Genomic DNA, 12,113 nt, shown 5'->3' on the forward strand with positions numbered 1-12,113 from the left:
TAACCTTCCAACAGGACAACTGCCCTACGCACACAGCCAAGACAATGCAGGAGTGGCTTCCGGACAAGTCTCTGAATGTCCTGAAAATAGCTGTGCAGCGACGGTCACCATCCAACCTGACAGAGCTTGAGAGGATCTGCAGAGAAGAATGGGAGAAACTCCCGAAATAAAGGTGTGCCAAGCTTGTAACGTCATACCCAAGAAGACTCAAGGCTGTAATCGCTGCCAATGGTGCTTCAACAAAGTACTGAGTAAAGGGTCTGAATACTTATGTAAATGTCCTATTTCCGTTTTTTTATAAATTTGGAAAAATATATAAAATCCTGTTTTTGCTTTGTCATTATGGGGTATTGTGTGTAGACTGATGATGGGGAAAAAAACATCCATCCATTTTAGAATAAGGCTGTAACATAACAAAATGTGGAAAAAGTCAAGGAGTCTGAATACTTTCCAAATGCACTGTATGCCTCAACACAATTCTATTTCGGGGATCTTCAGACAGTTCCTTGGTCTTCATGGTATAGTTTTTGCTCTGACATGCATTGTCAACTGTGGGACCTTATATAGACAGGTGTGTTTCTTTCTAAATCATGTCCAAACAATTGAATTGGCCACAGGTGGACTCCAGTCAAGTTGTAGTGACATCTCAAGGATGATGAAAGGAAATGGGATGCACCTGAGCCCAATTTGGAGTGTCAGCAAAGTAGTGTGAATACTTATATGAATGAAGTATTTCTGTATTTGAATTGTAATACATTTGCTCAAATTTCAAAAAACAAGTTTTCACTTTGTCATTAGGGAGTATTGTGTGTAGATGGGTGAGAAAAATATAGTTAATCCATTTTGAATTCAGGCTGTAACAACAAAATGTGGATTAAGTCAAGAGATATGAATACTTTCTGAAGACATTGTACATTTCAGTACATGCACACAAAAAGTTGGTCACATGGGGTGAGGTGTTGCTTTATTTGTTTTTTTGAAACCAGGTTTGCTGTTAACTTGCGCTATATGAGATGGAAGGGAGTTCCTTGCAATCATGGCTCTGTATCAGTGGAGGCTGCTGAGGGGAGGACGGCTCATAATAACGGCTGGAACGGAGCTAATGGAATGGCATCAAACACATAGAAACCATGTGTTTGATACCATTCCCCTTATTCCATTCCAGCCATTACCACGAGCCCGTCCTCCCCAATTAAGGTGCCACCAACCTCTTGTGCTCTGTATAATACTGTAGAGATGTCGGGACCAGTTTATTACTGGCCACCCATTCTAAAACTGACTGCAACTCAATGTTTAGGGTCCCTTTGTTTAGGGTTGCAGTGCTTTCACTAGCTGTGGTTGCTGACACGTATAGGGTTGAATCATCAGCATACATGGACACACAGGTTTTGTTTAATGCCAGTGGCAGGTCATTGGTAAAAAAAAATAATAGAGTAGCGGGCCGAGAGAGCTGCTCTGTGGTACACCACACTTTACATGTTTAACATTAGAGAAGGTTCTATTAAAGAAAACCCTCTGTGTTCTATTAGATAAATAGCTCTGATTCCACAATATGGTAGAGGTTTAAAAAAGCCATAACAGGTTATGATCAATAATATCAAAGGCTGCACTGAAATCTAACAGTACATCTCCCACAATCTTCTTATTATCTAAGATTGAATCGTACTACACCGGCTCTGACGCTCGTCGGATGTGGCAGGGCTTGAAAACTATTACAGACTACAAAGTGAAGCACATCCGCGAGCTGCCCAGTGACACAAGCCTACCAGACGAGCTAAACCACTTCTATGCTCGCTTCGAGGCAAGCAACACTGAAGCATGCATGAGAGCACCAGCTGTTTCGGATGACTATGTGATCACGCTCTCCGTAGCCGATGTGAGTAAGACTTTTAAGCGGGTCAACATTCACAAGGCTGCAGGGCCAGACGGATTACCAGGACGTGTACTGCGAGCATGTGCTGACCAACTGGCAAGTGTCTTCACTGACATTTTCAACACGTCCCTAACTGAGTCTTTAATACCAACATGTTTCAAGCAGACCACCATAGTCCCCGTGCCCAAGGACACTAAGATAACCTGCCTAAATGACTACCGACCCATAGCACTGACGTCTGTAGCCATGAAGTGCTTTGAAAGGCTGGTCATGGCTCACATCAACACCATTATCCCAGAAACCCTAGACCCACTCCAATTTGCATACCGCAGCCAACAGATCCACAGATGATGCAATCTCTATTGCACTCCACACTGCCCTTTCCCACCTGGACAAGAGGAACACCTACGTGAGAATGCTATTCATTGACTACAGCTCAGCGTTCAACACCATAGTGCCCTCAAAGCTCATCACTAAGCTAAGGATCCTGGGACTAAACACCTCCCTCTGCAACTGGATCCTGGACTTCCTGACGGGCCGCCCCCAGGTGGTAAGGGTAGGTAACAACACATCTGCCACGCTGATCCTCAACACGGGGGCCCCTCAGGGGTGCGTGCTCAGTCCCCTCCTGTACTCCCTGTTCACCCATGACTGCATGGCCAGGCACGACTCCAACACCATCATTAAGTTTGCTGACGACACAACAGTGGTAGGCCTGATCATCGACAACGATGAGACAGCCTATAGGGAGGAGGTCAGAGACCTGGCCGTGTGGTGCCAGGATAACAACCTCTCCCTCAATGTGACCAAGACAAAGGAGATGATTGTGGACTACAGGGAAAAAAAGAGGACTGAGCACGCCCCCATTCTCATCGACAGGGCTGTAGTGGAACAGGTTGAGAGCTTCCACATCACCAACGAACTATCATGGTCCAAACACACCAAGACAGTCGAGAAGAGGGCACGACAAAGCCTATTCCCCCTCAGGAGACTGAAAAGATTTGGCATGGGTCCTCAGATCCTCAAAAAGTTATACGCTGCACCATCGAGAGCATCCTGACTGGTTGCATCACCGCCTGGTATGGCAACTGCTCTGCCTCCGACCGCAAGACACTACAGAGGGTAGTGCGTACGGCCCAGTACATCACTGGGGCCAAGCTTCCTGCCATCCAGAACCTCAATACCAGACGGTGTCAGAGGAAGGCCCTCAAAATTGTCAAAGACTCCAGCCACCCTAGTCATAGACAGTTCTCTCTGCTACCTCACGGCAAGCGGTACCGGACCGCCAAGTCTAGGTCCAAAAGGCTTCTCAACAGCTTCTACCCCCAAGCCATAAGACTCCTGAACAGCTAATCATGGCTACCCGGACTATTTGCACTGCCCCCCCACCCCCATCCCCACCCCATCTTTTTAGGCTGCTGCTACTCTGTTAATGATTAATGCATAGTCACTTTAACTCTACCCACATGTACATATTACCTCAACTACCTCAACTAGCCGGTGCCCCCGCACATTGACTCTGCACCGGTAGCCCCCTGTATAGAGCCTCCCTACTGTTATTTTATTTGACTTCTGCTTTTTTTTCTCAACACTTTTTTGTTGTTGTTGTTTTATTTTACTTTTTTATTTTAAATAAATGCATTGTTGGTTAAGGGCTGTAAATAAACATTTCACAGTAATGTCTACACCTGTTGTATTCGGCGCATGTGGCAAATAAAATTTGATTTGATTTGATCCATATCTTTCAACCAATCATTAGTCATTTGTGTCAGTCTAGTACATGTTGAGTTCCCTTTTCTATAAGAATGCTAAAAGTCTATATTGGTCAAACACGATTTTTTGCAACAGTTTGCTAAGAGCTGGCAGCAAGCTGATAGGTCGGCTGTTAGAACCAGTAAAGGTCGCTTTACCATTCTTGGGTAGCGGAATGGCTTTGGCCTACCTAAAAGTCAGAGGACAAATATTGATCGATAACAATACTTTTTTCCACCTTTCCCACAGTAATACAATTCAAACTTAGAATGCTTTTTTTTTTTCATTCTTTTTTTATTTTACGCATGAATACGATGGCTCACTGTTCGTTGTTGGCATTTCCAATGAAGTAATCATTCAAATGATTGGCAACATCAAATGCTTTTGTGATGAATAACCAATCTGATTTGATGAAAGATGGAGTTGAATTTGTCTTTCTGCCCATAATTGAATTTAAAGTACTCAAGTTTTTTTTCTATAATTCTTTATGTCATTGATCTTGGCTTCATAATAAAAATTCTCAATTTTCAGTAAGTCAGCCAGTCAGATGTGCAGCCAGACTTATTAGCCACTCCTTTTCCCCCTGTCTCTTTCATCCATACTGTTTTTCAATTCCTCATCAATCCATGGAACACTGTGGTAGGTTGATAAATAACCTGAAACAGATTACAGGCACTGGAAAGCTTCCTCTTGAGTGGACAGCTTGATGAAAACCAGTCAATATTCAGGTCCCCAATGAAGTAGCCAGCTCTGTTTACATCACAAGCTATCTAGCATTTCACCCACATTATCTAGATACTGACTGTTAGCACTTGGTGGCCTATAACAACACCCTAAAATAATCAGCTTTAGATGAGGTAGGTGAACCTGCAAGCACAACACGTCAATAACACTTGACATGAGATCTTCTCTAAGCATTACAGAGATATGGCGCTGATTATATACAGCAACACCTCCCCCATAAGCATTTCTGTCTCTTCTGTAGACATTATCCTTGTATTGCTTCTGCTGTATCATCAAAGGAATTACCTAAGTCTCAGAAATGGGTAATGTATGAATGTTATCTGATGTTAGCAAGTTATTGATTTTATGAACCTTGTTTCTAAGGCTACATATATTAGTATGGGCTATTGTTTAGCCCTTTCCTGGGTAGATTATCAGAGATAGACATAATATGGTAAATAACAAACAAAGCAAGAGAAGAAAAAAAATCAGCAGTCCATCAATCAGTTGGTGTGTGTGTGTGCTGTGGAGTTGAAGCTATGAACCCTCAGGCTTGGCTCTGTCATCCCTTCCAGACTTTTGGGAGGGAGGGTGGACATTGAGCTTGTCATAGCAGATGTAAGCAATGTCCCCACACGCTCTGGCAGCATTCATGGCTGGAATAAGTTGTTTCCACTTCTGGTGCACAGCTTCAGGATAGTCCTTGTTGAGGAAGATGTACATTCCTCTCAAGTTCTTGGCTCTTTCCAGAACAGCTACCTTGTCCTTGGACCTCAGGAACTTTACCACTATCGGGCCTGTCACCTGGGCCGGTGGTGGGTTTTCCAGTCCTGTGGGCGTGCTCCACCTCAATCTTCCTGTGGGCCATCTTTAGTTTCTCAGTGATCATTTCCCTCATTTTGTCCCCAGACTCCATCCAGGTCTCTTGGAGATTCTGCAATTCCGTCCACAACGTTGTTCCGCCTTGATTGTCCCTCGAGATAATATGATTTCTCCACCATTGTTATCATGGATTCACATACAGAACTGATGTCCTCTCTCAATGAATTACAGATTGCTGTCATGTTGCTGTTCTCCTGTTTAAACTCATCGAGCTGACCCTGTGAGAACTGCAAACTGTTCTTCAGGTCCTTGACCTCTCTGGTCAGATCGTCCAATCTTTTGTTAGTTGACTCCACCAGTATTTGGACACAACACTTTAAGTTATTTTCTTGTTGTTGTAACAACTGCTTGTAGAACTGTTTTTGTTTGTTTATAAGATCCTTCACCTGTGATAGAGAGACACAACTGTCCTCAACGGTACTCCCACCGGCTTTGGTCTTTGTCATGGTAGCAACGTAGGCTACGCTGTTACTCCTCACAGTTCCAGACAGGGTAGGTCGCATTGCAGATGGAAACCGCAACATACAGCAGGGATTGAAACAGTCACACTACCAGGACATTCCTTGGTCCTAGCCGCAAGGGCTGTGAGCCGTGTACAAGCTGCTAAAGAAACCTGGCTAGCTTGATAGCTAACTAACGTTAGTTAGAAGCTAGGCTAACGTCTGCGCCAACGAGGGAACAATTAGATACTTATCAGGAGCAAAATAGACTTGCTGTTGTTCCCTGTAATACAGTAAACGTCCTACACCTTAATGTGATGTTATACACTGAGTATACCAAACATTCGGAACACCTTCCTAATATTGAGGTGTCGAAAGGGTTCCATAGGGATGCTTCCCACAGTTGTGTCAAGTTAGCTGGATGTCCTTTGGGTGGTGGACCATTCTTGATACACATGGGAAACTGTTGAGTGTGAAAAACCCAGCAGTGTTGCAGATCTTGACACAAACCGGTGTGCCTGGTACCTACTACCATACCCCGTTCAAAGGCACAATTTGTTTTTGTCATGCCCATTCACCCTCTGAATGGCACACATACACAATCCATGTCTCAATTGTCTCAAGGCTTAAAAATAATTATTTAACCTGTCTCCTCCCCTTCATCTACACTGATTGAAGTGGATTTAACAAGTAACATCAATAAGGGATCAAAGCTTTCACCTGGATTCACTTGGTCAGTCTATGTCATGGAAAGAGTTATTCATGTTTTGTATACTCAGTGTATATTGACAATTATTTGAAAATAACGGAATTACAAGGCACAAGATAATGTTTCTTAAACCAACAGAAGGCAAATAATATATCCAAAATGAAATATATGTGATGATATTAGTTGGCAGGGGTCTTGACTGCAACAGTATTGTGTTTTCATGTATTTCTAATATCTTTTAAGACTTTTTCTGGTAGATGTTGTCTAAGACCACTTTTATATCTGTTTGACCAGAAATCAAAGCTTTTGCTTATTCCTATTGTAGTGTATTAGGATTATGTCTTTGTTAATGGTTTTTAAATGGAACTGAAAGAATGTTGATTTTAGTATCAAGAGGGAACGTTTTAGTGTAACGCCACATACAACAGACAGGAAGTGTGTTGTAGACAGGGGATTGGACAGTAGAGGGAGCCACCCACATCTTGGGGAGATTATATATACTGGGGGAAAAACGAAGGAGAGGGCAGAGCGGCCATTGCAATTCGGGGGATGCCGTTCTCCGGGTGATCTTGACACCTGTAAGCTCATGCTGAAAGCTTGTGATATGAATAAACCTTATGATCAAAGTTCAGTATGAGCGGACTCCTTTGTTTATCAGCAATAATTGCCAGCATTCACCCGATACGACACTATTTTTTAGGATATAAAATGGTTGAAAAATGTATACAGTGGGGAGAACCAGTATTTGATACACTGCCGATTTTGCAGGTTTTCCTACTTACAAAGCATGTAGAGGTCTGTAATTTTTATCCTAGGTACACTTCAACTGTGAGAGACGGAATCTAAAACAGAAATCCAGAAAATCACATTCTATGATTTTTAAGTAATTAATTTGCATTTTATTGCATGACATAAGTATTTGATCACCTACCAACCAGTAAGAATTCCGGCTTTCACAGACCTGTTAGTTTTTCTTTAAGAAGCCCTCCTGTTCTCCACTCATTACCTGTATTAACTGCACCTGTTTGAACTCGTTACCTGTATAAAAGACACCTGTCCACACACTCAATCAAACAGACTCCAACCTCGCCACAATGGCCAAGACCAGAGAGCTGTGTAAGGACATCAGGGATAAAATTGTAGACCTGCACAAGGCTTGGATGGGCTACAGGACAATAGGCAAGCAGCTTGGTGAGAAGGCAACAACTGTTGGCGCAATTATTAGAAAATGGAAGAAGTTGAAGATGACGGTCAATCACCCTCGGTCTGGGGCTCCATGCAAGATCTTACCTCTTGGGGCATCAATGATCATGAGGAAGGTGAGGGATCAGCCCATAACAACACGGCAGGACCTGGTCAATGACCTGAAGAGAGCTGGGACCACAGTCTCAAAGAAAACCATTAGTAACACATTACGCCATCATGGATTAAAATCCTGCAGCGCACGCAAGGTCCCCCTGCTCAAACCAGCGCATGTCCAGGCCCATCTGAAGTTTGCCAATGACCATCTGGATGATCCAGAGGAGGAATGGGAGAAGGTCATGTGGTCTGATGAGACAAAAGTAGAGCTTTTTGGTCTAAACTCCACTCACCGTGTTTGGAGGAAGAAGAAGGATGAGTACAACCCCGAGAACACCATCCCAACCGTGAAGCATGGATGTGGAAACATCATTCTTTGGGGATGCTTTTCTGCAAAGGGGACAGGATGACTGCACCGTATTGAGGGGAGGATGGATGGGGCCATGTATCGCGAGATCTTGGCCAACAACCTCCTTCCCTCAGTAAGAGCATTGAAGATGGGTCGTGGCTGGGTCTTCCAGCATGACAACGACAAGAAACGCACAGCCAGGGCAATTAAGGAGTGGCTCCGTAAGAAGCATCTCAAGGTCCTGGAGTGGCCTAGCCAGTCTCCAGACCTGAACCCAATAGAAAATCTTTGGAGGGAGCTGAAAGTTCGTATTGCCCAGCGACAGCCCCGAAACCTGAAGGATCTGGAGAAGGTCTGTATGGAGGAGTGGGCCAAAATCCCTGCTGCAGTGTGTGCACACCTGGTCAAGACCTACAGGAAACATATGATCTCTGTAATCGCAAACAAAGGTTTCTGTACCAAATATAAAGTTCTGCTTTTCTGATGTATCAAATACTTATGTCATGCAATAAAATGCAAATTAATTACTTAAAAATCATACAATGTGATTTTCTGGATTTTTGTTTTAGATTCCGTCTCTCACAGTTGAAGTGTACCTATGATAAAAATGACAGACCTCTACATGCTTTGTAAGTAGGAAAACCTGCAAAATTGGCAGTGTATCAAATACTTGTTCTCCCCACTGTATATACCTACATTTCCCAAAAATAGAGACTCTTAGCTTTCATTTGACACCCAATTTGACATGATCCTATGATTTTCACGTTGGTGCTCATGGATCCTTTTACATGGAAATGCCCATTTGTTATTACATTCTGCAGTCCATGCTGGCGGAGAGACTGGACCTCTAAAGCGGCTGGTCACAAACCCTGACCCTGGATCAGGACCCTGGACAGGAGCCTTTGCTCTTCCTTCCTTCCCGAGTCAGAACCAGGACCAACCAACGAGGGACAAAAACTCCACCACCACACAGAACACAACCAGTGGACAGGTGGACTGAACAACTTCAGTCCTGGTGGTCATCAGTGAGACAGAGGCTCTAGTCAGGGATCCAGTCTGCAGCCCAGACCCTTCTCTTCACAGTCTCAGTGAAGGGATGAAGCAGGGCCTGGGGCTGATATAGATATACCCTCCTGTTCCTATGATACAAACACCACAGTGTCCATGATGAACAGAGCAGGTCACCCTGGGCTTCAGCCTTCACAGAAAGTGGTGGGAGACCCCCCTGGTGGTAGTCTAATAGGAAGTCTGTCTTCTCCTTCAGGATCTCGTCTAATGCCTGGTGACTGGGTTCATAGAAGGCCTGCCTCAGTTACCTCATGGTTACCCCACCAATACAGACAGGGTCAGGATGAGTGTTCACCACAAGAGGTACCTAGCCTATAACACAGCACACAATCCCAACAACACCCAAACAATGGCTAGAGGTCAAGGAGGGAGCGCAAAGACTAACCACCTGAGGGTGGTTGCTTCTGTTTCTACCCCCTCTAGTGTCATTGGGTCACAACGTGGGAGGCCGAGCATTAGGACGGACGCTGACAAGCCGTACGCCTGCCCCACGCTTGGGAACTGCTTCGCTGAGGCGAACTATGTGAAGAGGCACCAGACCGTTCTCACCAAGGAGAGGCCCTTCAAGTGCAAACTATGTTACAAGAGCTTCTCCTTCCTGACTAACCTTATCAGACATAGGAGTGTCCACAATGGGGAGAAATCTTAGTAATGTGGCTTGAGATGTACGCAGGGGATATCTGGGAACCATTCTTTAGCTGACATATTATAGTTATCATGTAAAGTGTCTTTGGGTACAGTAAGAGGGCATTTTGGATTACTAAATCCCTCAGTTGAGCATCTGGGTATGCTCACATTCTCACGACTTGTTGTTTGGTGTGCTGGCATTAAAGTGTAACACTACATTTCCCCCTCTGAGTTTGGTTTTGCCTGTGTTCTATTTATAACAACATAAAGTTCCTATTTTTTATTTTTTATTTTACATAATCAGGTGTTCTGGAGGCGAAAGAAATGCACAGCTGTTTAGGCTAGGTGCTGGCTAGCGGAGTAGAACACTCTAGGAGCTCAGATGCAATCATTTAATAACCAACGTTTTGATAGACAAGCTGTCTTCGTCAGGATGGTACCTGTTCCTTTATGTACAAAAATAAAATAGGTGATCAAATCTGTAAGTAAATGAAAAATCATGTTGTCCTTTTGATATGAAACCTATAGGTTTCTGTCCTTGCCACTGATAGGATCTAGCCACCCATTATTTTTAGGTCAGCAGCTAGGTTTCCATCCAATTTGCGACAGATGATTATGTGAATATTCTAAAATCTGCATAAAACAGTATGCATTTTCTCACCAGACATGTGCTTCGATAAAACGGACTTTTTGTGGATAAAAGTCTGTGTGTGCTGATGTAGTGCACATAAAAATAAATGTTACAGTTCAATTCCCATGTACCGAATGAAAATACAAGTTAAATGGGTTTCCATCGCATTTTCAACTCTACTGATGGTTTTGTCACAAAAACTGTTGTGTTATATAGCAAATGTGCCTACTCTGGTCTTTGCACATGCGCTCTTGCCAACAGCTCGGAGAAACAGTGCGGGTAGGCTACCTACATTATAAGATTATTATGGATAAGAGCGATATTATTTGTATTTGTCAAACGGCAGCCAAGCATCGATCATCATGTCACCAGAATAAGACCCTTGATATTTATTGGAAAGGAGCATCAAACTCATCACCTTGCACATTCACCACCCTGTGAAATTCATCATAATTTATTTAATCTGTAGCATAATAAACTGCATGCTTTCCTGAGTCGTAGTGGGAGGACCACACAACATATCATAGCATGACTCCAAGTTTACTTCGATGTGATGGTTATTATATCAATATTTGCGCATAAAGGCGTTTCCACCGACATTTCTTGCTTTATGAATTTTACCGACACAGAAAGATCCCACCATGTCGAATGAATAAATTGTCTCTCGGAGTCGGCATTTATACAATAATTTCCGTGACTTTTTTTTTTGCATGCGTCAGGTAATTCATCCGCATGAAATGGTTGGATGGAAACGTGGTTAGTTACGGTTATTTTTCTAAACAAGTCTGCTCTGAGTTTGAAAGATACTGATCGTGAATGATTTGATGTGTAACGTAATAAGCAGAACCATTTTTCAAAGAACAGCGCGCATACCCTCAGTTAGCCACGCCCTTTGAGCTATGACGCCTACCAATATAGAGCAATAGTAATGGCGTCTTTTTATAGGCACTAACGGAGGCCAGCTCCGCAATGGGTCGTTGGCCAAAGCCTATGGGGAAATTAATGGTTTTTTTTTAGTTTTTTTTGATAAACGCCGAAAATAAGGTCTGTGGACACAGGCTTAGGAGAACTTATACGTTTTGTTCTATGAGATAATCTTCATCAGCTAACATCACTTTTTGTGAATTTTGAAGCATTTATATAATCAAAACAAGCACATAAAGGCTTCATAATCCATAAAGGTCATGTTAACAGACTGATATTATCTCATAGAACAAAATGTATAAGATCTCCTAACGAACAAGAGGTAGAAAATGCTAAATCATTTGTGGTTTTTAGGACTACAAGCTGGCAAGCTATAGGCCTATAAAATCATTTCTCTTTCCTCCATCCTGCCAGCAAGAACATGCAAGAGCTGGCAAGAATAAGGCCATGACCTTGGCGATTTCCCTTCAAAATAAAAGCCCTTCAATGAAGATGGTAAAAAAATAAATAATACAAATGGTTGAAATTCGTAAGATTTTATGAGGAAATGTTAGCAGACTTAGAATGTGTTTGATGTAATTGATACCATTCCATTTATTCCACTCCAGCCCTTACCATGAGCCCGTCTTCCCCAATTAAGATGCCACCAACCTCCTGTGGTACAGTCCAATAAATGATAGGACTACACACACAAAAAACATTGTTGACCATTTAGGCTTTAAAGGATAAACAAATAAATCAAATATAAATACTTTTAATTACTCTGTATGATGTTTATTATGAAATATATCGATAATTGTGGACATTTTCTATTATTTTGGCCCTAATTATTAATT

Source organism: Coregonus lavaretus, assembly GCF_964263955.1.
Source record: "Coregonus lavaretus genome assembly, contig: SUPER_35_unloc_3, whole genome shotgun sequence".
Classification (NCBI taxonomy): domain Eukaryota; kingdom Metazoa; phylum Chordata; class Actinopteri; order Salmoniformes; family Salmonidae; genus Coregonus; species Coregonus lavaretus.